Source organism: Panthera pardus, unplaced genomic scaffold, assembly GCF_024362965.1.
Source record: "Panthera pardus isolate Hobbes unplaced genomic scaffold, ASM2436296v1 HiC_scaffold_24, whole genome shotgun sequence".
NCBI classification, from domain to species: Eukaryota; Metazoa; Chordata; class Mammalia; order Carnivora; family Felidae; genus Panthera; species Panthera pardus.
In genome coordinates this window covers 31,123,164-31,150,180 of record NW_026526810.1, presented here as the reverse complement: position 1 = coordinate 31,150,180, position 27,017 = coordinate 31,123,164, and the positions used below count along the sequence as shown (strand labels likewise).

General features: G+C 51.6%; 1 long non-coding RNA gene across 1 annotated transcript; it reads left to right on the top strand.

Annotated features, from left to right (window-relative positions):
• Positions 1-14,357: 14,357 nt before the first annotated feature.
• Positions 14,358-17,752, top strand: LOC109262809 (uncharacterized). Its single transcript, XR_002077971.2, has 4 exons — positions 14,358-14,695; positions 15,290-15,386; positions 17,176-17,316; positions 17,566-17,752. It is a non-coding gene; the product is annotated as an uncharacterized LOC109262809 (long non-coding RNA).
• Positions 17,753-27,017: the final 9,265 nt, after the last annotated feature.

The window sequence follows — 27,017 nt, the reverse complement described above, 5'->3', positions numbered from 1 at the left end:
CCGTTCCCTGCCCCCCACCCGCATAGTTCAGGAGGCTTAGTGGCTGTAGCTGTCTTGCTATAATCCTGACTCTGCCGCTTACCAGTTATGTGCGTTGAGGCAAGTTACTTAACCTCTCAGTGCCTCAGTTTCCCCATCTGAATACTAATGAGTATTGACCTCCTAGAGTCATTGGGAGGATATAGGAATGAGTGCATGTTGGGCACTCAGAACTGACGGGTATTAAGCTCTTGGCAGGTGTACTCACAAACTATACTCACTAGTATAATTTGCGGGCTGGAAGGTAGCTCAGGTTGGTAAGAAAAGCTTTGGTTGGGGACTGAGCAAGTGTTAAGAACTCAAATCCAGAGTCCTTAACTTGCTGTTGGCGTTGAGCAATCAGTCACCTGACCTGTGCGAACCTCTGTTTCTTCAGTGAGAAAGGAAATCCATGACCCGCTGGGACATTTGTAGTCGGGGCCACCAGGGTGTCCCCTGGCCAGCTGCTGTGGCCTCTTAACTGGGCCTCCAACCTACTCTCTACCCAGAGTGATGCTGTGCACCCGCATCTGTCAGTGCCCCCCCTCCGCAGGACGGTGACCCCTCTGATGACTCCCTGTACCCTCAGGACAGAGAATTCCCTCTTCGAGTGGCCTGGGAGGCCTTGAGGGAACCTGCCCTCCCCCCATCTCTACCTGGCCAGCCCCTTCAAACAGCACACTCCAGACCTCTCTCTTTCTCCTGGGCCTTCGCCCAAGCTGTCTCCTCCTCCTGACCATGACCCAGTCTGCCCAGTCCAAGCTCTGGCCACACGGCTGCCCCTTTTCTCTTTCCCGGAGTCTCCTGGAAGCCAGAGATGTCTCATTTCCCATTTGCCCCCATGGCCCTGAGTCAGCCCAATGCCGGGCACAGAGGACAGATGGACTCCCCGGGTGTTTGTGGAATAAAAGGGTCACAGAGGTAATGGATGTGGGCGTGTTTTATAAACTCCAAAGGACCAAGTGGGCATCCAGAGGGGTGTGTGTTTATTATTATCACGTGTCTCCATGACAACTCCAGCTGGCTTCTCCTTACAGGCCCCTGAGAACCCTCACTCCCTCCCTTATCCTGAGGCCCCAGGTTCTGGGGGCTAATGTCCTGCAGCCTTATTCTACCCTCTCAAGGGTGTGGTATAAAATTCCTGGTTTGGGGGCAACCCTTTGATGGCTTAGAATGTAGACTCAAGGAACATCTAAGCTGGAAAGGCCCTTCGAGTGCATCTAGTTCCATCACTATTACAGAATTGAGACCCAGAGAGGGGCAGGGCACTAACCAGGGTCACACCGCAAGACCGTGGCCGATGGGGGCCAAAACCCCTGACTTGGAGCTCCTTCCAGAGCTGGCCCCTCTGCGATGCTGCAGTTGAGAGGCAAGAACGGTAGAGGTACAGATCGGGGGTTTTGTTGTTGTTGTTGTTTTAAATTTTTTTTAATGTTTATTTATTTTTGAGAGACAGACAGACAGAGTGCAAGCAGGGGAAGGGCAGAGAGAGAAGGAGACACAGAATCCGAAGCAGGCTCCAGGCTCCGAGCTGTCAGCCCAGAGCCCGACGCGGGGCTCGAAACCATGAACCATGAGATCATGACCTGAGCCGAAGTCAGACGCTTAACAGACCGAGCCACCCAGGCGCCCCGGGGTTTTATTTGTTTTTGATTGTGGAAAAATATAGATAGCATAAAACTGACTAGTTTAACCGTTTTTAAGTATACGGTTCAGTGGCATTAAGTACATTTGCATTATTGTACACTATCCCCACCATCCATTTCTAAAATGTTTTCATCTTCTCCATGCTCTTTTTTTAAGTTATTGTAGTAAAGTAAGCATAACATAAAATTTGCCATCTTAATCATTTTTAAGCGTTCAGCGCTGCGGCATTGAGTGTATTCTCATTGAGGTGTTCCCTATGCTTTTTAATAAAAGGCAAATGAAGACTAAGATTTAAAATTCTCCACCCTGGGATTTTGAGGCCTTTGCTGACTTCTGGCAGACAGATTACCCAGAGGAAGCTGTGTATCACCTTGGCCCAGTCCGGGGAGTCTGCCGAAGGAAAGTGCTGGGGAAGGAGCTGTGCAGTCTAGGCTGACCGTCACCAGGGATATTGACTAGAATTGCCTCGCCAGCCTTGCTGTTTCCAGAGCAGCTCATGGTGAAGTTAGCGGAGTGTAGATAAAAGGCTTAGAATTTCTGAATGTGAGACCAGGAGCCCACGGGCTAAGCGGAGGAGATAGATTTCTTTTTTAATTCTTTTTAATGTTTACTTATTTTTGAGAGAGACAGAGCGTGAGCAGAGGAGGGGCATAGAGAGAGGGAGACACAGAATCCGAAGCAGGCTCCAGTCTCTGAGCTGTCCGCACAGAGCCCGATGAGGGCTCGAACTCTCGAACCTGAGCCGAAGTCAGTCGCTTAACGGACTAAGCTACCCAGGTGTCCCAATAGATGTTTGTTTTTTTTTTAATTTTTATTTTTTTAACGTTTATTTATTTTTGAGACAGAGAGAGACAGAGCATGAATGGGGGAGGGTCAGAGAGAGAGGGAAACACAGAATCTGAAACAGGCTCCGGGCTCTGAGCGGTCAGCACAGAGCCCGATGCGGGGCTCGAACTCACGGACCGCGAGATCATGACCTGAGCTGAAGTTGGACACTTAACCGACTGAGCCACCCAGGCGCCCCCCAACAGATGGTTTTTAATGTGACCTCCCTGGACTGGAGGAGACCTGGCTGAGTGATACTGTGAGGGGGCCCCCTCTCTCTTTGGGCCTCAATTTCCCTTCGAAAAGCAAAGGTCTAAACTAGATGGCTTGATGGTGCTTCCAGAGAGCTCCTTCTGCTCACCCCCCAAAATCTTATGTCCCAAGAGAGGCAGTTGGGGCGGACTTTCAGACTGGACCCGCTAAAAGGAGCGAGGACAGTCGCTAGTAACAGAACACTTATTTTGTTTGGTAACAGTGACAATAATTTTATTATTTACCGAGGGATGTGCTGTGTACTATGCACTTTGTATCATCTCATCCAGTCCTTATCCTTATTTTATAGATGAGGCTCAGAGAAGTTGAGTAAGTTGCCCAAGGTCACACAGCTAGTAAGAATCAGAGCTAGGATTCCCACCTTGATCTCTCTGGTTCCGGAGCTGGTGTTCCTACCCCTGGCCCTGCTGGTGGCACAACTTCTGAACTTGACTTCCCACAGATGCAGGCTTTCAAGGCAACTGCTGGGGCTCCAGGCCGAGCTCTGCCTCCAGCTGAGTGACCTCGGGCAAGGCACTCAAAGTCTCTGAGCCTGTTTCTTCATTTCTTAGAATGGACCTAAGAATAGTACCCACCTTACAGGTTAGGGAGATTGAAAAATAAGTTTATATTTGTGAAGCAGTTAGAACAGGGCCTGCTTGTCGTGGCATTTAGCATTTGTTGGATGTTTAAAACGTTACGTTTGTCGCCAGCTTTTTTTGTGTGTGTGTGTGTCAGTTTTGTCTGAACCAGCAAATTGGAAATGTTTATTTTTCAGGGTTTCGCTGTTTCTCATCATCAAGCAAGGAACAAGACGTAGCTTTAGGATTGCCTAGAAAACACACGTGTGAGCTCAACACTGCGTGTGTGCCCACAGCCCGATATGCACTTTCCTTATTGTTTTAGCAAAAACACGTCTATGCATGATCTTCTGTAGAGGAAAGAAAAAAAGGCTCTTCCATGGGTCGTTCAGTGTTGGCCAAGTTCCTTACATTGTCTCGAACGGGCAGGATTTGGGTGTTTTCTGAGTACGTGTATAGGACGTGGACCCTTTGGAAATGGTGACCCCACCTCACTCCTTGTTTCCTTTCCTTCTCTACCCATGGAGCTGGGACCGTTCCATTCCCGGCCCTAACAGCAGCTGTTTTGACTCGTTAAGAATCGTCTGCTTTGTGCTGCCCCAAACATAATGTCAGCTTACATCAAAAACCACATCAGATCCCCAGAAAGCCAAGCGACTCCGGGTCTGCCTTGGTGACAGGCCTTGGCTGGCTCCTAGGCTCTCCTCACTCTGGGGCTCTAGGGGGCTGAGGTCTGACCCCTGGGGCCACTTGGCCTCATCTGGGCCCAGAGTCCAGGATCTCTGCCATGTCCCAGCCATGCTAAAAAGTGTCCCTGCCATGGCTTGCAGGGAAGAAGAACCAGCTTGAGCCACACAGGGTTTTAAGTTGAGGACTTGTCAGCTCGCATATTTGGAATCCCATTCTGTCTGAGTCCGGGCCTGGAGAGTCCCAGGGGTGCTCCGCTAGGGGAGGGCTGTGGCTGGCCTGGCTCCAGTCCGAGCAGGCAGTGTCAGTAGACATCTTCTGACAGTTTCTAGGCCTTGGGGGTGGGCTCCCAAGTGAGCAGAAGAAGCCACAGGCCTTTGAAGTAAGGCTGCTCTTGAATTTGCCAAGTTGGGGAAGGAGGAGAGGCTTGGGATCCGAGGCCCACAGAGCCACCGAAGACCGTCTTTAAACATAGACATTTCGCCACCTTCTCCATCAAGCCTTACGCCAGAGGTGCTGCTGTTGAGGATGGAGGGCCAGCTTTGGAGAGATGTGAAAGCCTCTTGGCAGAAGTTTGAATACGCTTCCACCATCCTCCAAGCTCTGTGAACTTGGGCGTTTCGCGTGTTTCCTCTGGGCTTTGGTTTTCTTATACGTGAAATGCAGACGGCATCCTCTACCACGTGGGGACCCAAACAGGAAGCGCGTAGTGTTGCGAGACAGTTCTCCGTGGGACTCTCCGGGAATCGTGCGCGCAAAGGCACCGGCGGCCTTTGTTCTAGATTATCTCCTCAAGGACGTACGTTAGGCAACAGCCTTACAAGATGCCCCTTTGTGCAAAGGGCAGGTATGTTGACTGCCCACTGTAATACAAGTTCGGGGTTCCCGCAGCTCAGGGTTCCTCCCCATAAAGCACCCCACTGAGCTTGCGGGCGTCACCTTCTCTCTTTGCACAAGGAAACCAAGGCACGATGTGCCATGAGTAATAGCAGCCCGTAGTCTCTGACTCCGGAATCTTGGGTCCTCTGCCGGCATCCAGGAAATGGGGCAAGCCAACACGTTAGGTGGCGAAGAGGGTAAAATCTTAGATCCTCACGGTTCTTGACAGTGATGATGGGGTTGGGGGGTGCTGGAAGAGGAAAGATGGGGACTTCGCAAGACACTTCATGGGATTCTGAGACAAGTCCGTGAAAATCGCGAGCTAATACGTTGACCAGATTGCATGGCCAAGTGGGCAATAAATGACCCTCTATTTTACTGCCTTTTGATGAGGAGGAATTGGGGGCGTTTGCAGGCTGAGCACTGGGAAGAGGTGCAGAGAGTGGCCCAAACCGTGCCCTGGTTGCGGCCGACTCTTCTCCGGCTGGTGGGACCTCCTCACGAGTCACTGGCCAGTCTCACTTCCCCCCGTGGGAACAGCCAGGGTGGTGGGGGGTGGGGGGTGGAGAGGAGCTGCTGTCTTTCAGATGGTGGTTACGGATGGGCACTCACACCGGGCGCAGGTGGGGGGACGTCCACGACGCCTGTGAGCAGAAACCACAGGGATTCTTAGAACTTTGGTTGGCTCACTTGGAGACAAGAGGGTGGGCACGTCACGCTGGCTAAGGGAACATGAGATTCGGCCCCTCCCGCGGTCCGTCGTGCCCACTGCAGATCCATTCAGACAACAACAAAAGGTCGTCCTGCTGCCGTAATGGGATTTTGACCTTGGGGAAATGGCCCCAAGACAAACGCCCAGAGGAAACCAAAGGTGAAGAATGGACTTGTATTAGGGCTCCGAGGCTGGGTTTGTCCAGGTGGGGTCCACTGTAGAACCTTGGTGCCAGCTCTGCAGAACGCAAAATGGGCACCGTCCCCCTGCCCAGTGGGCGGAAGTCAAGACGGTTCTCACAGCTCCAGCCCTGACAGGCTGGTAGATTGAAGACACCCTCCGTGGGGTCACAAACCGTGGGAACAAGTTGAAGCTACTGATGGAGCCCTGTGGGTCACTCCCGTAGATGCCCACGGTGAGGGTGTGTTCTCTGCTGACACTGACCGCGTGCCTGCCCTGTCCAGACTGCCCCCCACTGCTGCCTGGACCGATCATCCTACAACGTGTGGCTAGACTCCTACCACCCGAGACCTGTACAAGTAAGGGACTCTTTTTCCCTTTCTTTTTTAACTTTTGACTGTTCTATTATTTATTTTCGAGAGAGACAGAGTGCAAGCCGGGGAGGGTCAGAGAAAGAGGGAGACACAGAATCCGAAGCAGGCTCCAGGCTCCGAGCTGTCAGCACAGAGCCTGATGTGGGGCTCGAACTCACGAACCGTGAGATCACGATCTGAGCCGAAGTCAGACACTGAGCCACCCAGGCGCCCCACTCTGTGTTTCTGTGCTGCACACCAAGCCTGGAACGCTCGCCAAAAGCTGACCAGACTGTCTCAGGATGGGCACGGCTGCTGCCTGCTCGAGGCAGATTCCCCACCTTGAACCTTTGACCCCGTCTTAGGGCTGTGGGTGGGTGTCTCCTTGCTGTTGACACTTGTCCAGGTTACAGTGGTGGTGTTTCAGTCTGATTGGTCAGCCAGTTCCAGCCACAACATTGTGGCCCTTGAAACCAATCGTGTCACATTTTCAGCTTTCTGGGCCCTTTACGGGGTGACAACAGTGTGCCTTCTACCCCAGCAGGCACGCCACAGAGTGCTGACAGACACCGTGCTCGATGACCTTTCCTGCTCCCTGCCATTCACAGGGACGGTCTTGGCGAGTCAAAGTTCCTAAGTCAATTTCCCTCACCTTCTCTTGGTCCAAACTCCTGACTCAAGCGGTTTGGTCATTGATGGTGGCCGTCCCCAGAAGGGGACCATCTACTCAGCCGCCTCCTGGGGAATGAGAAGGGTAGGGAGTTACAGAGAGACCTTTTCTGAGAATTTGCCATTCGGCCCAAGCCATTCTCGGGCATGCTACTTCTTACGCTCCCCGAGTGGCCACCTTAGTTAACGCAGCCCGTGTTTGGTCGTCTGGCCAAAAGGGGATCTAAACTGAATTCTGGCTCAATTTTATAAAAATGCCCTGTCACTGTTGCACCGGGTCCTTCTGGGACAAAGTTCTGGGCACAAACAGGGATGACTGGGAACAGGTGGAGTGAAAACACTGGAGTAGAGCTCACTGGCCGTGGAGGAAGACCAACAAGCCAGCACCTGGGAAGGGAGCACCTTAGACGTCAGCCCTGAGCAGGCCCTTAGGCCCTGAGCAGGCCTCCCGCCCCCACCCCGGTGCCAGTGCATTCGGTTCACTGACTGCTGTGTTAGCCACACCCGGCCAGGCAGCTCTGACCGTGATCTGATAGACGTTTTTCTTAACCTTCCTCCCAAACCGAGAAGTTATGAGAAAACAGCGTAAGATGGTCCCAACTCCAGCTCCTCCAGGAGTCTGCCCCAGCCCACCCCTGTCACTCCGACATCCCATGGGGCTGATGAGTGCCACCTGGCACCCGGTGTTGACGGACAGGACACATCACGCTGACTAGCCTTGGGAGGTCGTCTCTCTAAAAGCAAGGTAATTAGTTACGCAGCAGTAAGTAACGAAGGCACCATCGCTTCTCTTGTTTCACGCTCACAGACATGGCTCGGCATCTGCGGGATGCTGCCTGCCTTGCGGATGAGAAGCAGAAATGCAGAGAAGTCAAGCCATTGCCTAAGGTCACACAGCCAAGTGGTGGTTGTGACCAGGTCTGCGTGACCCTTATTCCCGTGCTTTCCAAGTTCCACCTTACTAGCTTTCCCTCATCTGAGGTGCCGGGATTTTTTCCCCGTGCCTCACAGACCCCGGTCTGTAGAATTTCCTGCCCCTCGGCTTGTGTCCACGGACACCGTGGTCGGGAGGTTTAGCAAGCTGGGGGAGTGGGCTCCCTACTACCGCCTCCCCATATGGGGGGGGGCGGTCTCAGTTTCTTCATCTGTGAAACGGGTCTAAGATCTGCTTCAGCAGACTGGTTGCAAAGGAACAAATGAACTCAGGAGCAGGGCTCTGGGAAGTACTGATGTGAATATTGATGTGGTCTGAGACATGGCCCAGGAGGAGGGAATGAAGGGCTTGGTAGAAGGCCTGGGATGGAAAGAAAGCAGAAAGGGCCACTCAGACACAGGGCCTGGGCGAGGGTTCCCTTATGAGCTGTTGTTTGTCATCTCTGATGCTACCTACCTTCCTGTGCCTGAAATCCTGGGCATTCCTCCTCTGGGGTAAGCGGTGCCTTTTCTAAACTCTCCCTTTAACACACTCATTCCCTTTACAGCAGTGGTACGGTGCTTACATAGCCCGAGCCCCTCCCACGTGTGGGCAACTTGCATACATTATCTAAGGGAATACTCCCACTGCACGCTCGCTAACCCTCTTTACAGGTCTATCTGCCCCATTGTACAGATCCGGGAAAAATGGGACTCAGAGAAGCTCAGTAATTTGTCTAAGGTCTCACGGAGACTGAGCCAGGGTTTGGACTGAGATCGCTCTTGATTCAGAGTCTGGTTGCCTTTGGGCTCCTTGGTTTTTTTTATACTCTTGGCTTTCACCCCCAGAGAAGCCAAGCACTCTGAGACTGGGGCCTAGACGGAGGGGGATCCAGAATCCTCCCCTGTGGGTGGGATCCCAAAGTGACTCGTGGCCAGGTGCCCGCGGGCTGAATTTATCTTAAAGGAGAGGCTGGACGGGGCAGTCCCAGACCACAACGGCCCTGGGCACATCATAATCTTTCATCACCACAGCTGTCTCATGATGGGTCCCTCCACAGGTCTCCAGAAGCTCCTTCTGTTCCCCTCTAGACCGCAGCCAGACCGATCTTCTTAGCATACAGCCCCGGCCAAGTCATTCCCCTACGTAAAGCTGTCTGTTGACTATCCACAAAAGTCCAGCTCCTTATGGGACATATAAGGCCCTCCTTGGTCTGCAGCCCCCCATTCCCTCTAGCCTGAACCTGTTCCCTAAATCAGAATGTTCCCTAAACAAGTTGGACTGATTTGTGACTCCAAGCCTTTGCTTATGCTGTTCCCTCTTCCTGGATGCCCTTCACCCACGCCAGTACTTTAATTGTCAAACTCCTTTCTATTCATTTTAAGTAGTAACCCTTAGGAATTTTTCATGTTTTTATAGGAGTTACATGTCCGTGGTACAAAATGGCATAGAGTGAGAATTGTCTCCTCCCACCCAGGCCCCACCCGCCCGGAGCCCTTTGGGTTACCTGTCTGTTGGGTGCCTTCGTACCCTTTAATATCTTCACCCCTTCCATGCTTCAGCTCACCTGTCCTTTCCTCTGGGACCCATCTCCTACCAGCTGTCCTCTCACCCAGCCCAGGTAAACCGTGACAGCTGAGTCTCACACAGCACCCAGACTTCCCTCCCATTCAAGCCTTTCGCACATTTTATGGCGCTTGTCTATTGACTGGCTGTCTTGGGAGCTGCTTGAGGGTGGCAACTGTGTTGTGTCAGTTTCTGTGTCCCCAGTGGGAGGCAGAGGGCCCTGGTGCATGGGGAGTATAAGCCGAAGAAGGTATTGCACAAGCGTGTGTCTTCAGGGGGTGATGGTAGAATGCCTGAGGCTGCTGCCCTTCACAGGGTCCCCCAGAAAGGAAGGTTTGCTCAAATAAATGGTGCTGGGGAAACAGGAAATGGTGGGGGGTGGGGGCAGACTTCTTCACCTTGCACTATGGAGCAGAACAAATTCCAGACGGATGAGACCATAAAATGTGAAAACAATGAAACCATGAAACGACTAGAATAAAATGTTCATGATTTTGATCTCTGGACGGGATGGGCCTCTCTAAGCACAGCAGTAAAGAAGAAATTATCATGGAAAAGATGTATATATCCGCCTAACTTGAACTGGGAACTTCTGTACATCCAAACATATCATAAATAGAATGAAAATAAAAATGCATATGTAAAGAGCACTTGCAAATCAAAAAGAAAAAAACTTAAAAACCTCAATAGAAAAAACAATTAGGGAGTGGACCTGAAAAGAAAACTAACAAGAGGGAAAGTGTAAGTGACTAAGTTTATGTTTGTTTAAAAGTAAGTTACTAAGGGGGCGCCTGGCTGGCTCATTTGGTAGAGCATCTGACTTTTGATCTCAGGGTTGTGAGTTCAAGCCCCACACTGGGGGGTGGAACCTACTTAAAAAAATATTTAAAAGTAGGTAACTAAGGGGGCACCTGGGTGGCTCAGTCGGTTAAGCGTCCAACTCTTGATTTCAGCTCAGGTCATGACCTTGGGGTTCATGAGTTTGAGCCCCGCACAGGATTCTCTCTCTCCCTCTCTCTCTGCCCCTCCCCCTCCCTCAAAATAAATAAACTTCTTTTTTTTTTTTAAGTACGAATATGTGTGACCTCATTAGGAAACAAAAGATTCAGTTGAAATAGGGAGATGGTGTTTTTTACTTACCACTTTACCCCAACTATTTATATATAATACATAACGCTCGGTGGGACTGAGATAACGTGAGATGGGCAAGACCACTGTTCTTCTGTGCAGATGACACTCTAAACAGGGCGGCTTTCAGGAAATCAGTTTCTCAATATGGATCAAAAGCCTTAAAAATGTTTATGCCCTTTGTTCCAGCAATTCTGCCTCTGGGGATCTTTCCTGAGAAATATTCTTTTTTTTTATGTAACAGCAAGAACTCTAAAACAGTCTAAATATCCAATAACATGGAATTACAGAAATGATGGCACATCTATGTGACAAAATATTATGGAGCCTTTAAAATCCATGCTTAACGGGGCGCCTGGGTGACTCGGTCAGTTAAGCGTCCGACTTTGGCTCTGTCATGATCTCACGGTTCATGGGTTCGAACCCCACGTCGGGCTCTATGCTGACAGCTCAGAGCCTGGAACCTGCTTTGGGTTCTGTGTCTCCTTCTCTCTCTGCCCCTCCCCCGCTTGCAGTCTCTCTCTCTCTCTCTCTCTCTCAAAAAAAAAAAAAAACATTAAAAATAAATAAATAAATAATAAAATCCATGCTTAACTGCTAATGGCAATTGCACCCGGGAGGATGGGAGGGGAGGTCAAGGTACAACTGAAGTTTGTTTTCCTTCCACTTTCTATTTTTCTGGACTGTTTACCTTACCATAAGTGTGCATTATTTTTATAAAGGAAAAGATCATGTTTGAGAATATTAATTTTTTTTTAAAGTTTATTTGTTTTTGAGAGAGAGAGTGCTTGAGTGTGGAGAAGGGGCAGAGAGAGAAGGAGAGAGAGAATCCCAAGCAGGCTCCGTGCATACGGGGCTCGAACTCACAAACTGTGAGATCATGACCTGAGCTGAAACCGAGAGTCGGACGCTTCACTGACTGAGCCTCCCAGGCGGCCCTAGAATATTTTTGGTTATTTGGGAAAGTTTTCATGTGATAAGGCCAAATGGCAAAAAAAGCAGGTGCTAACCCTACATATAGCTACAAAGATTCTTCATTTACTTATATACATGGATAGAGCAGAAAGCACTGAATTAAGTCCCTGGCACGTACAAAGCACTGAATGTCTGCACACATATTGTTCTTATGATATTGATGCAGAGATAGATAAGCTATAACTCTGACCACTTCCGGGTTGTGTCGTTAGGGGTGATTTTCACATCCTGTTTTATACTTGCCCGTATTTTTCAAATTTTCTACAATGAGTGTGTGTTAGCTTTATTATGTCATGTTCAACTTTGTTATAAATCATACAATCACACAAACATGTTCTCCACAGTAAATGTTGAACCAAAAGGGATTCGGGACCGAGTCTAAAACATTTCTAGCTGCCAGTGTTCGGCTTAATTGAAATTGGACGGTGTGAAACGACGGTAAGTGGTCCCTCCCATGTGCGTCGTCTAACGGCGTGCTTCCACACATGACTGCCTCCCTTGGCCCTTGTGGCACCCTGCAAGGCACTGAGATTAAGGGAACTCAACAAAATACAATGGGAAAAAAACGTACACACACACACACACACACACACACACACACACACACTGGCTGGACCTTGAGCAAAGTCACGGTCCTGCAGCATTCCAATCCTTTCTACGCCCCACGTTGTGGCTTTAGATGACCAGGACACAGCGTGGCTCCCTAACTGGGCTTCCTGGCCTCCCCGTGGCCCAGGAGGCAGCAGTGGGAGTTGGCAAGGCAGGAGGGGAGGAGAGGAGAATGGCCACTGTGCACAGGAAGTGATGGGGTGCCTCTCCCCCTCGTTTGGCTCTCAGAGAAGACCCCGCCCTGCCTGATGAGGCCCCTGCCCTTCCAGGTGCCCCACAGACCCACCTGTGTCCAGCCCAGTAATGGGTTTGGCAGACAGGTGACATTTTCTGGAAAGAACAGAAGATCATGCCCTGCGGATGCTTCTAGGGTAACTGCTTTCCATTCTTTCCATCTTTGGATTCATATGTGATTTGTTTTGGGGTTCTTGGGATACAGAGAATTCTCTGAGCCTCAGCACAGAAACTCCAGTTCACAGATAGACTAAGAAATCCTTGGAGGCCAGAGGAGAATAGCACTACGCTAGACAGGTTGGTCATATCCGCTGGCGGTCAGGCCATGGAATAGAGTTTAGAAAGAGAATAATAATGATGATAATAAATAATAAAGCAACTATCATTTATTGAGCACTTATTATACATGCCATCTATTATCTCATTACATTATCCCATCATCCTTGTGGAGTAGGTAGTGTTCTGCCCATTTTTTAGGTGGTGAGACTAAGGCTCAGGTGAAATAACCTGTCCAGATTCCCGCAAAGCAACTGGCAGAGCTGGGATTCAAATCCAGATGGTTCTCTCTCCCAAACTGATGTCCAGAACGTACCTGGCATATGGCATTCTCAGTGTGAGTTGTTCGAAACAGATGGATTTAATGAGCATCTACTGAGTGCCAAGCCCTGGCTTAAATGCTCTTGTATGGTATCTCACTTCCTCTCCAGAACAGCCTCTGCGGGGTATGTGTACTTATTGTCATTTTACAAATGGGAAAACTGGGACTCAGAGGTTTGCCCAACATTACTCTGAGCCAAATAAAGGCCTTTTAATGGCAGCTTCGTGGGGAGAATGAGTCAGGAGCAACCTGGTCCCAGGATCGGAGCCACCAGAGCAGGGCAAGATTGGGGGATGGGCGGGGCTGCTGGTGGGGCACCGTCTCCACCTACAGGAGGCAGCAGAAGGTCCAGGGGCAACTATGGCTTTGAACGAGCCACCACCCCCGGTCACGACTGCCTACCATATAGTGTTGTCGTGAGGGTTAAATGAGGTAATGCACAGGACATGCTTAGGGCGATGACCAGCCTCACAGGAGTCACCTGACAAATGTGAGGTCCCGCTACTCCCACCCACCTCTCTCCCCTACTGGTCTCTGTCAGTTGGTCAACGCTCCTGACGGGCTGTAAGACAGCCAGTCAAGCCGCTCCCTGGCTATTTGACCTTGTGCAGCTCACGGGCCCTCTCTGGGCCCGGGCTGGGGTCAGGGGGCGCTGGCTGGACTCTCTCTGGGAGCCTCACCATATCTGAGTGAGCCCCCCCCCCACACCCGGCTCTCTCCCCCAGCCTGTACTTGCCTTCATGCTGAGCCTGGCGACAGCCAGCCTTCACACAGAGGCTCTGGGGGCGAAGGCAGCCGCCCACTATCCCAGGGACTGCCCCTGAAGGCTTTTCCAGAGGGACACCCCCCAAACACATTCCAGGTGACATACCATTTTGCTTTCTCCCACAGCCCCTGGCAGGGGCCCGCCCACTCCAGCAGGGGACAGGAAAGTGACTCAGCTCCCCAGCCCCCTCCTCAGACTCACACACTCACAGCCTTGCTTTGGAAAAAGAGTGGTTTTCATTTCTTTCCTTTTTTTTTTTTTTTTTTTCCCTTCAAGCACTCTTACTTGTCTCTTTCTCCCACGGGCCTCCCCGGTCTGGGCCAGGAGCCTGTGGCCAACCCTTCTCCATCCTCTCCTGGTGGAGGGTCCCGCCATCAGGGAGGGCGGTGTGGCCCTACTGTGCGTGGTGGGAAAGAGGGGGACTCTGGAGGCCCCAGCTGGCCCCCTATTATATTGGCTTCTATTAAATTGAAACACATAGCACATCTATTACACAATAAACCACAGCTATTTCATGGATCAAATTAAGTTTTATTTGGGCAAATTACAACCTTTCCTACAGTCGTGCCTTTGTGAGGCCATTCCTTTTTAATAAAAGCAAGCATTTCTGGGGCTGGCCCTGCTGGACCAAAGCTCCGTGGTGGGTTGGGGGCTCAGGCCAGGGCTGGCAAGAGGGTGGGAGTGTGCGTGTGTGTGTGTGTGTGTGTGTGCGTGTGAGACTCTGTGTGTGTGTGTGTGTGTGTGTGTGTGTGTGTGTAGGAGAGAAAGAGAGGGAGTGAGAGAGAGAGAGATAGGAATTCTTGGGTCCCCTCTGGGGAATGGATTTGTCCATCTTTTCCCCTGCCTCCCCATCCTGAAGTTTCCATGGAAGTCTGCAGTGAAGTTCTCATTTAACAAGAAAAAGGCGGCAGCAGCAGGGAAGCATTTCCCGGAATCCAGGAGGAAGCATGAGTCACTGGCCTGCTAAGTGAGCCCTGCGTGGCCACTACGGCACCAGCCCAGGAGGCCTGGAGCACAGGGCCAGCCTCCAGGACCGCGCCAGGCTGCCCGCATAGACATGCCCACTGCCCGGGCTGACGCAGGCTCCGGGAATGCAAACAAAGGTGGGTGAAGGGGCCTTCTGAGGGCTGTGGCGCTGGGCCAGACGAGAGGGGGCAGGCTTGGAGGAGAGGCCTGCGGAGGGGCCTCCGGTCTCAGAAGAGCCCCTCTCTGGTGTCCCTGGAGCTCCTACCTCCTGGTGTGACCTGGCCTAGCCCTGCCAGCTCTGGCTTCCAGGCTCCTCCTCATCGGGCAGGGGCAGGCGTTCCCCAGAGCAGTTCCCCCCAGTTCTCGACATCGGCCCCTGGAGCGACAGCATCAGCATCACCTGGGAACCGGTCATAAATGCAGGTTCTCAGGTCCCCCCTGAGACCTACTAAATCAGAAGTTCCGGGGGTAGGGTCCAGAGACCCGTGTTTTAACAAACCCCACGGGCGATTCTGACGCACAGTCAAGTTTGTGGGCTACTGTGCTTAATGATCTGTAAGTGACCTTCAGACCCACCTCTGCTGGTTATTCGTTCGAAAAAATTAGAGGCTGCTCAAGTGGTGCTTACTGGGTGCCAGTTACCCGGCTGCCTTCTTTACACTGCCAACACATTCGATTCCCCCCGCCAGCTCCGTGAGGGCAGGTTCTGTGATCATGTCTCCATTCTACAGGTGACATAAGTGCTGCTTTGGAGCCAGAAGCCAGCGTTCTGGGATCTAGAGGTGATGGAAGGTGCTGGGCCCAACGTGCACGCTTGGCCCGTGCTGGGTAACTGGTTTATGTGGCTGACCCTTCCCCGGGTAGCTGGGTAGCTTTTCTGGAGTGCGCTTCAGAGGCTGCCCTGCCACCTAGGAAGTGGCATGGCGAGAACTCTCATTCCAGAGCCAGCGATACAGAAGGAACCAGGCAGGTGGAGTGAGAGAAGCAAGAAGCGACAGAAGGAAGCTGGGCTGGAGACATGTGGGGCTTCCAGAATCTTGTTTGTCCAAGGGTGGTCCTTAGACCAGCAGCGGCAACATCCCCCAGGAGGCTGTTAGGCATTCGGAATCTTGAGCCCCACCCCGAACCTACTAAATCCGAAGCTACATTTTAACAAGATCCTTGAGGGGGTTCCTGTGCTTATTCAAGCTTGAGAAGCAGCAGAAGCACAAGGAAAGCCCTGGGTGGGGCACAGGGGCACATCCCCAAGCCCCTTCCTGTCTCACAGGGTTGGCCCAGCTCCCTCGGGGCTCCCAATCCCCCATTAGCACTAACATCCCCTCAGTGAACCCTGGAGCCCGAAGGCCCTGGAGGAAGACTCGAGTCCTTAAACTACACAGCTAAACCCAGTATAGTGCGAGGGACTCGACCTCTGCCTAGCATCCTCCTCCCAAGGTCAGGGATCTTTACTTCCTCTACCCTCTCTTCCCGGGTTCAAGCCCAGGCTCTGCCATTTACTGGCTATGATTCTTGCTGTGATTCTCGGTACTTCTACCGGTACCGGTAAAATAAGAATGCCGGTATTTCCTAGATCATACATTTTGCGTGTGTGTAGATCAAATCAGCGGATACACATCAAGTACTTAGAGCAGTACTTGGCATGTAACTCTGTGAACACTGTTACTTGCTTTCAGACTTCCTTCGTTCCATCCTCTGGGTAGCCCTTGGGCTGGGCGGGGGATGGCGGAAAGGCGGTGCCGACCGGGGAACACTCAGCGCCAAGGCAGGGCTACCGGACTGGCTTCCGGAGGTGACAGGGGCTCCTGGGGGGAAAGAAGGAAATGTGTTTGTGGGATACCTGTGATATGCCAGGCTCAGCGCCAAGCACTTCCGTCCTCTCCGCAGTTGGAAAGTACTGTTCCTTTCGAAGCGTACAAGGGATGGAAGCCGTAGAAGGTCAGTCGGTGAAAGGCGGAGCTTGTGCTTGGTGGGCCTGCCAGCCTGACCTCAGTCTCACACCCATTTCACATGACCCCTTGCTTCTACCTCTAGTATAGCCTGGTCTGGTCCCTGGAGGAGATAGAGGGATTCAGAAGGCTAGAGCCGGCAGAGGAATGGGGAGGCTGATGGGCCCTTGGGACATGGTTCATGGCTCTTTCCCTAGGGCCTCCGTTTCCCCAGGGTGGTGCCTCCTCCTTGCAGGGAGCAGGGCAGGTTTGCTGAGTGGACCGGTAGTGGGTTGAGCTGCTCCTGGATTTACTCTGCCAACATAGCCTGTCCCCCTGTCCCATGATGGGAGGGCAGGCCTTTGGCAGATGTGTTAAAATGCCAGCAAAGGGGGGTACTTGTGGTTTCAGCTCGGATGCGTGAAGAGCTGGGAACCTGCCACTCCCATCCTCACCACAAGAGAAAGCTGAACAAGCTAAAAGTCAACACCTTTTATTTATTTATTTTTTAAAGTTTATTTTTAAGAGAGAGAGGAAGCATGAGGGGGGGAGGGCAGAGAGAGAGGGAAAGAGAGAGAACCCCAAGCGGGGAGCCCGACGCGGGGCTCAAACTCATGGACTGTGAGGTCATGACCTGGGCCGAAGTCGGACGTTTGACGCCACCCAGGTGCCCCAAAGTCCACAACTTTTAGGTCCAGCAGAGAAGGAGGGCCAATGGGCAAACTGCCAACCTGAAACCTGGAGAGAAGGGGGAATATGCAGAAGCACAACCAGGATCAGCTCATCGGGGGCAGAAGCCACCAGAACCAGTAACTCTTAGGATTACTTAAATGGTAATTTCTATACCCTCCCACCGCCCCCCGCCACCCCGCGCCTGGTAGTCCTAAAAACACATTTTTAAGGTGTGATTGACATACAGTAAGCTGTAGATATTTAGCGTATACGACTTGACGAGCGTGTACCTAAGCGTGCATCTGTGAAACCATCAGCATCGACTACGCCATGAACATCCCCGTTATCTCCAAAGGCTTTCTCCCGTTCTCTTTATTAATGAATTATTATTATTGTGTTGTTGCTATGAGATGGTGATTGTGAGGACCTGATGGAAGCTGGGTGTGGACTGGATTGCAAGTTACAAACGTGGTCCCCTCCTAGGGACGCCCGTACTTTTATGGGCTTCACCCCCAGGAGCCCTACTCAGTTCATATGATGAAGATCAGAGAAAAACCCCTTCTGTTTGGAGCAAAAAAAATAAACACTTTGCAATATGCCCAGAGCTTTTTCTGTAACAAAGACCTACCCTTCAGAAGAAACTGTTTTCCCAGAGCCTTGCCTGGCTGGGGGAAGGACAGTTAGACACTTCTGACCCTTTCTAGCCTTCCCATCTCATGTAAGGGGAGCAAAAGAGGGCCGAGATGTGCTTCTGAAGGTCACAGCCCAGGGGGTCAGGCCAATGAAAAAATCGGAGATTTAATGATAAAAGAGTACAGGATGCTTTCCCTCCCCAACATCTTACCACCAGTGCAGCCGGTCTCCCGTATACTAAGGGTGGTTTACAACCCAAAGAGCTACAAGACTCAGACTCTCTTTCAGAAGGAGTTCTTAGGGAAACCCAAAGACAACAGGGCAGGAAGCAAACAAACAAGGAAATTCTAAAAATGAAACATAAGGAGATAAAGGAATGGGGGGAGAAAAGAAAAGAAACAGAATATCCAAGAACCGTGGGACAATCGCAACAGGTGTAACCTGTGTGTGTTGGGAACACCCCCATCACCAAAATCAATGACATCTGCCACTGGTAGGCCCGCCTTCCAAGCAATGTTAAAAGAAGTTGTTTGGAGAGAAGGAAAATATGTGGGTCAGAAACTCAGATCTACATAAAGAAAGGAAGAGTATCAGAGAAGAGATAATGAAGATCAAATAAAATATTTTATTTTTCTTATTCTTAATCTAATGGATAACTGCTAGAAGCAAAAATAATAGCAAAAAAAAAAGTATTGGGTGATTATAGCCTTTGAATTAGTGAAATGAATGCTGGCAATGTCACGAGGGGTGGGAGGGAGGGACTGGGGGCACGCTGGTATTGGGTGCCATGAAGCGGTATCGTGCTGTTGAAGGTGAACCTTGATTCATTGTAAAGATATATTGCGAACACTAGGGCAACAACTAAAAAAAAGAAAAAAAAATTTAAGAGAGACAGAGCATGAGTGGGGGAGGGGCAGAGAGAGAGAAAATCCCAAGCAGACTCTACACAGTCAGTACAAGGGCCCAACACAGGGCTCGAACCCACGAAACTGTGAAATCATGACCTGAGCTGAACTCAAGAGTCAGACGCTTAACCGACTGAGCCATCCCGGTGCCCCTAAATTTTTTTTAAAGAAATTTAACTGATATATTAAGAGGGGGGAGAAAATGGAAGCACATAAGACCAGGTAAGGCAGAAATAGATGGGAAGATTAAGAAAAGAAACACGTGCAATAGGCAGAAAACAGTTATGAGCATGGTCAATATTAATCCCACTTTGTTAGTATCAGCCGAAATATGAATGGTGTAAATACACCAGTTAAAAAACAGAGACTATCAGAGGGATAAAAAAAAAAACAAACAAAACAAGACTCAACTATCTGTTGTCTACAAGAAGCCTGCTCTAAAAATAAAGACACAGATAAGTGAAAAGGAAGGGAATGGAAAAAGATATACCGTGCTAACACTGATCAGAGAGAGCTGGAACAGCTACAGTAATTCACACAAAGCAGGCTTCAAAACAAGAAAAACAATCAGGGATAAAATGGGCCTCGCATAATGATAAAGAGACGAATTCTTCAAGGAGATATAATAATCCTTAACGTGTACGCACCTAGGAAGGGAACATCACGAGGACAAACACTGAAAGAGCCGCGAGGAGAAATAGACAAACCACTGTTGTCGTTGGGGACTTCACACCCCTCCATCAGCAATGGGCAGATCCAGCGGGAAGGACATCAGTAAGGACACAGTTGGACTAAACAGCACCATCAATCAACTGGATTTCATGTGTAGAATATGTCATCCAACAACGGCAGGATACACATTCTTCTCAAGTTCGCACGGAACGTTCACCAAGATAGATCACGTACTGGGCCACATAACCCACCTTAAACGGAAAAGGACAACATCTGGGTAACGTCTAGGGGGTGGGCATTTGGTTCTCTTTCCTAAGACACCAAGTTATTGTTTAGGGAACAAGGCCTCTGGAGTCCGACAGGCATGGGGTGTGTTTCTGGCTCCATCATTCACCTTCCTTGTGACCTTGGGCCAGTCACTTCACCTCTCTGAGCCCCAGGTCCTTCATCTGTAGGGTGGGGATGATAACAATAACTACCTCATGGGTAGGACGTTACAAGGATGAAAGAAGACATTCCATGGAAGGTGATTTAAGCCTTCTTCAGCTCAAGGTAAGGCCTCAATAAATATTCCCTGATCCCTCATGGTGTTAGTAAGAAGGAACATGGTACCAGAGCCCTTGCTGTGCACTGCCCCCTGCTGGTCACCGGGGGACTCAGCCCTCAAACACGGGCTCCCCTCCAGGGCTCACACCTGCTCCCAGGACTTGAGTGTGAGGCAGGTGTAGCTCAGCTGAATTCGAGAGCAGAATGGGAAGGGTTTCCGACATGGAGCCTTTGAGGTAGCCTCCAAAACACGGGTGTCCGTTCCAAACTGAGAACACGGCCAGAGCAAGCGGAAGCAGGGTGTGTTCCAGAACAGGTGAGCAATCTGGTATGGATCGTGGACCCCAGAAAGGCTCGTGGCTGAAAAGTTCAGGGTACAGAGGTTACTTGGCCCAAATTTCTCATTTTGGAGATGAGGAAGCTGAGGCCCAGGGAGGGATGAAGAGACCCTCCAGTTGTTATGCTGCTAGATGTGTTTTCACCTGGGACCTTAGAGAATGAGAGTTTTGATTAGGGAGAAGGATAGTTTAGTGCTGACTGATATTTATGACAGATTAATATGTGTCGGGCACTATAGGAGGTATGGGATTTTACCCTCAAAAGTAACCCTGTAAGGCAGAAACTATTATTCCCATTTTATAGTTGAGGAAACCGAGGCACAGAGAGGGTAAGTAATGACTCCCCAGTGCGTTCGGGATTTTACCAGACAGTGCTGGATGCCTCTTCCACATCCACTCTTGAACTTGTCCCTTGCTGGCACAGCAGCAACGCTGTTCTCTGTCTCCTTTTTCCCCACAACTTGGAGCTCCCCAGGGGAGGCTCTTCATGGGTCTCAGCCAAGCATGGCGGTCCTCGCCTCTTTCGAGAAATGGGTGCAAGGGCAGGTGTGGGATGCCTGCTGGCCTGTCATAGGTGGAGGGAAGCTAGGGGAATTCTGGAAGGAATGTGATGGGTTGAGAGAGGGAAGGGGGGTGAGTGGGAGCGGCGTGGAGCCCCTCTGGACACTGTGGCGTCTGCGTGTGATGTTGGAACGAAGGCAGCCACCTTAGTGCGTGAGGGGACAAGTCTCAGGATAGTCTGACACACTGAAGGTGGCAGAGCGGAGGCAGGAATTGATGGGGTCCTTGAAGATGCGGTTGAGCTGCTTGGATGATCTAAACCCAGATGCCATTCCTCTCATCTCCTTGACACATGAGCTCTTATATCGCTTTTTTGCTAAGCCGGTTGCATCAGAGTGTTCTGCTCTTTGCCACTGAAAGCCTTCTTGTTGGTGTAAGGATGGGCCCCAGATCTTTCCCATGTCATGCCAGGCTCAGACCCCCGCAGCCGTGTTCCTTGTTAATATCCACTGTCCTAGTCAGAGTTGGAAACTTGCTAATCCCAGGACGGCCCATGTTCTCTGGGGCCTCCGGGCCTTTGCACGTGCTTTGTCCTCCGCCTGAAATGCCCTCCCAGGTGTCAGTTTTACACACACACCCTCTTCTTTTGTGAGCTGGCTGCTCCATCAACTTCTGTGCAGAGCCTCACAGCATCCATCTGTATGGCCGCCATCGCTGTCGTCACCCGGGTTCTCACTTGCCGGTGTATTTATCTGCCCCCTTTCCCGGACTGAGCTCTGGACTGAGGACAAGACCTAGTCACGTTCATTTCTGTGCCCTTGTCACCCAGCATAGGGCCTGGCCTACAGCACACACTGTCTAAGTGGCTATGGAATGAATAAATGCGTGGGGGCCCTCTGGGTCCCCTGGCACTCAGGCGGCCTGGGGAGGCAGCCCCTAGCTCATCGGCAGTAGTAAGAGCAACCATCACAGAGCCACGCACTTACGGCCAGACGCTCCCCACACATTATCTCCTGTGCTCTGCACGGTAGCACTGATTGCCTCATTTTATAGATGAAGAAACCTGGGTGCAGGGGTCTGAAGTGGCTTGGCCAGAGCTGGGATTTAAATGCAGGTCTAGGGGCGCCTGGGTGGCGCAGTCGGTTAAGCGTCCGACTTCAGCTCAGGTCACGATCTCGTGGTCCGCGAGTTCGAGCCCCGAGTCCGGCTCTGGGCTGACGGCTCAGAGCCAGGAGCCTGCTTCCGGTTCTGTGTCTCCCTCTCTCTCGCCCCTCCCCCGTTCATGCTCTGTCTCTCTCTGTCTCAAAAATAAGTAAATGTTTAAAAAAAAATTGAAAAAAGAAAAAAGAAATGCAGGTCTATTGGGACACCTGGGTGGCTCAGTCAGTTAAGCATCTGACTTCGGCTCAGGCCGTGAGCTCACGGTTCGTGAGTTCGAGCCCCCCATTGGGCTTTCCACTGTCGGCACGGAGCCCTCTTCGGACCCTCTATCCCTCTCTGTCTCCCTGCCCTCTGCATGCTCTCTCTCAAATTAAACAAGCATTAAAAGAACAAATAACAAATGCAGGCCTGTTGGTCTTTTATAAAGTGAAAAAAGGAATGTACTGAATTGTGTATATGCGTATGTATATGCTGGGGCGCACATGTGTGTATATTTGCACTATGATGGCAGGAATATTGGCACTTTGCTAATTTTCTCGATATTTCTAGTTTCGTTTCAGAAATGTAATGGGGAAAAATTAAAAACTACGTAGCCAATGGTTTAGAGAATTAATGTTGGACCGGGCTCTGTGCCCTGAATCTTCACTTAAAGATTCTTTGGTGCAGCAGGGAGGCCACATGATTCTGTACTCCCAGGATGGAATCTGAAGGGCGCAATGTCGACATTTCCTGATGCCCTTGTTTTCTAATCTGTGCTTTCCTGAGTTTGGAGACGTTTTCATTTTTATTCTCCTCCCTCCCTCCCCTCCCTTCCTCCTTTTTTCTTCCTTCCCTCTTTTCTTCCTCTCTCTCTCTCACTTTCTTTCTTCTCGCCAGACAGGATAAAGAGCGAGCATTGTTTACATTTTTCCAGCACTATTTAAACTTATTGTACTTAAAAAAAAGATTAAATCATTAGGCTGTTGGGGTGTGGATGGGGAGGTGTGAGAAAACTCAGCTCCAAAAACACCCGCCCCCCACCCCCCGTCTTTCTTACTTATATAAAACTTTGTTCTCAAGGCTTCTTCGGGGCCAAAGAACAAGCACACAAACAAAATCAGGTCGTAACCATCCTGCTCTCTGCCCCTTGCTCAGCTGGACCCTGGGTGGAGCCCCAGGACAAAGGTCTGGGGAGCACCCAGAACCAGAGCCAGCACACCCAGGAGGGGGGCCCACGTGCCCCAGCTCAGGCTCCCAAGTGGAGACAAGCAATTGGAGGGAGTGGCCAGACTCCTCCCACCCCAACATAGTGTCCGTGCTCAGAGAGGGGAGCCCCCAGTTCCCTCCTCTTTGAAATGGGGGCCGCTGGGAGAACCCGCCGGGACACCCGTGGGCCCGGTGGGAGGGAGGACCGGGTTGGGCCAGGCGCTCCGGCAGTGCGGGCTGAACCCGGTCTGTGAAGATGGGCCTGGGGTGTGGGGAAGCTTTTGCAGGTCAAAAAGCATGTGTTTGGAGAAACCCTTGCTCTGTTCTTGGCTTGGGAGCCTCATGCCTTCTGCCTTCTGTGAATCACTTCTTCTTACAGCATTGCTGTTTTCCCCACCTCGTGTTGCAGTCATGTGAACCCCCCGTGCCAGTTTCTGCCTCCTCTTGGGCTGGCCGCCAACAGCCGCCTGCCCGTCCGTGCTGTTTTGAGGCAGTGTAAGGGACAGACACAGAGGCCGAGGGTCCCCCTCCGGGGACAAGGCCCTGCCCTGGACTTGCCAGGTTTCAGGCATCTGGCGTGAGGCGGTGGAAAGAGCTCTTGACTGGTGTCGGGAGCCCCGGATGCTTCACGGACCTGCCGCGAAACTGCCTGTGCCAACCCCGGATTCAGCTACCGCCCTGAGAAATGGGACATCTGGCCTGAATGTCACAAAGGGCCTTCTCGGCTTCGGGGTCCTAAGGGAAGGGCTGGAGCTGAGCTCTCTCCTGCCAGGCCCTCCCTCGTGGGCTCCCCCACATCCGGCCCTGCTCCCCGACAGGGTTCGAGGCACCGGCAGCTACTGGTTAACGCAGACCAGATGCAACCCTTTCCCGGGACATGCTCGGCGGCCTTCCTCCGCGGAGGCCTTGGGGATATTTGAAACGCCATGGAGTTTGGCTTTGGAGCCCAGAGTGGAAACCACAGCTCCATTACGCGAGCACATCTGATCTCCCTGGGAGGAGAGAGGCGACTGGCCTCAGAGAAAGAGAGACAAGTTGGAGGCCGCTGGCTCTCTGGGGAACGGTTTTGCTTCCCTGCTTATAGGATGGGGTCTGGGAGCCCCAGGGAGGGCAAGTCCGCCATGCTGATCTTGGAGATGCTGGGTTCCCTAATCCCCGAGGATGGCGGCAAAGGCCAGGGGCCTCTACAGAGGAACTTGAGTCCCCTATGAGGACTGGACATCCACCCAGGAACCATTCTGCCTCGTGCCACCCCCGCCGTGAGAGCGCATATATTGAAAGCTTTCATGTTTGCCAGACCCCTCGTCAAAGAAGAAAAATTCCATGGAGAGGGAATGGCCGCCTCTCCCTCCTCCTCCCTGGGACGGACCAAGCAACTGGATTTGCACAAACGAGTGGGAAATGATTCCAAAGTCACTGCCTGTTAAGACACCCCAGCTTCGATCACTGCCTAGTTGGGTCGCTTTGGGCCAATATCCTACTATCTCCAGCCCCAGATTCCCATTTGCCCTGTGGAAATAATAAGCCTCACCTTGGAGATGGGGGCTATAGGATGTGCATAAAGGAGCCTCACAGAGGCTCAGTGGAGGTGAGTCACTGTTACTCCCAAATGACCTGGATTAATCCTCCTCTCCTGTTTCTAAATATTCCAAGACCATCGTCACTGCCCATCAGCACTGTGGTTGGCAGAAGTAACAGAGACACCCCCAGGGGTGGCTGCGGTCGGAGCCGAGGTGGCCAGTCAGCTGGGCTTCATGAGGGTAGCATCTCCGGGCTGGAGTGCTGGGGCAGGCACTTTGAAACTGCCCACACGCGGCCCCATCGTGACTCTTAAGGGCAGGACCCGGGGCTGAGACCATCTCTGTCAGCCCTTCCAGCCTGAGGCTCTTTCTCCCCAGGAGTGAAGGTTCAGGCAGGGCAGTGGATCCTCGAGCTTCTGCTCAGTGCCCACTCACCTGGGTGCTCTGGGCTGCTTCCTTGGCCATTTCTGCGGGGCGCGGGACTGAATTGCTTGGTCACTCAGCAAGTGAAACGGGGACAGCAGCCAGCCATGTTAGCTCCCTGGTGTGTGTGTGGGGGGGACGATGTTATGAGGGTAGGGAGAGTGGTCAGTGGTTTAGTCATATGATCCTTCCTACTGTCGTGGGGAGAGACCTCAGGCTCAGGGCATCAACCAGGGGTGGGGTCTAAGAGTGTGGGTGCAGCAGTTTCCCTGTAAACTTAAGATTTGTGGAAGGAAAGAGATTGCGCTTGGTAACAGACCTTGAAATCGGCATCACGAAGCCTTTTCTAGTCTTGCCAAACCCTCCAATGTGTCTGCATCCATGCCCCCCACCCTCCCTCTCATTCATTCACGCATTCGTGCAGCCACTCACTCCATGAATACTCCACGAGCACCCTCTTTGTTTCTGGCGCTGGGGATACCACTCTGAGTATAATGCCTGCCCTCATGGAGCTTTTGGTGTAGGTGGGGAGAAAGACCTTAAACAATGAGTCGTACACATCGGTACAAAATTCACACTTAACAGGTGCCGGGAAGGAAAAGAACGGGGTGTCGGGAGAGCACCTAACAAGGGCCCCCTCCTCCCAAAGGTCAGTCCTTGCTGTGTGTCTGGCAGTGACCTAAGTCCTTGATGTGGACTCGCTAGATCCTTGCCACGTCCCCGTGTGCCACTGTCATCACCATCCTACGGGTGAGGAAACCGGGCGGACCCGAGATCTCAGTCGTTTATCCTAATTCCGTGCCGTGGGAGGGCAGCCCTCCCTCTTCCCTTTTTCACAACTGAAGAAACCAAGACTTTAGCTGAAGTCAAATGTTTTTCTCAAGGTCACAGAGCTGGAATGGCTGAGTTCCCTGGCTCATCTCCTCCAACCAACTTGGGACAGAATTTTTCCCCCAGTGGAGATAAATCAGCCACTTACAACTGGAAGCTCAATTGTATTTATGGCCTCACAATTTTTCACCCCTCCCTGTATTCACATGCTTTGCTCAGTAAATCTGCAGTGCTCTCTTACCCAGGGTAGAATGTTCTGCAGGCCCTGGCTCTGGGCTCAGTCCTGTGATTTGCTGTGGCTGATGGGATATTAGCAGACTTGTTGCAAGCCGAGGCTCCACAAAGCACTTGCGCATTTCCCCTCTTGCGTTTCTTCTCTGCCACTGTCGCGAGAACGTGCCGACTGGCTTGCCGAATGAGTAGGCCTGTGGCCCTGAACCAAGGTACCCCTGGCATCCCAGCCCAGGCCATTGTAGGTCAGACCTCCACGTGAGAGGCCCCAGCCAAGATCGGCTGGACCCCACACACTCGGGAGCTAAACGAATGTTTGCCCCTGGGGTCTGGCTCGTTTGTTACGCAGCATGATGGCAATTGTTGACGGATACTGATCTGTATGAAGCCAAAGTGACTGTAGATTGCAGATGATGAGCAAAGCTGGAGGTCGCTACACAGCAGGGGAGGAAGGAAGAATTCTGAGCTGAGAGGTCAGGGAACGAGCCATCGAACAGTGACACGGAGCTGAATCTTGAAGGAGGAAAACACAGGTGTCCCAGCAGATGACACAGACACAGGCATGGAGGCGTGCACTTGCACTTGTCCAAGGAACGGCAGGTCACCCAGTAGGGCTGCTACATGGAGGCAATGTGGGAGTGAGACTGGACTACCTGAAAGGCAGCTGCCACCGATTTCTCCTTGCCTGAGCGTCTATGGTGCTCCTCCCAGAAAGAGGAGGGCCTGTGTCCCCTCCCCTTGAATCTCGACTGGCCTTGTGACTTTCTTTGATGAACAGAAAGGGCAGAAGTGACTCTGTGCCCGTTCCAGGCCTAGCCTTAAATGGCCCGGGGCCCTCTGTGTTCCCTCTCTCTGTTGGAAGTCGGCCGCCGTGGAAAGAAACTCGGGCCGACAAGACAGGGATGTGGAACCATGC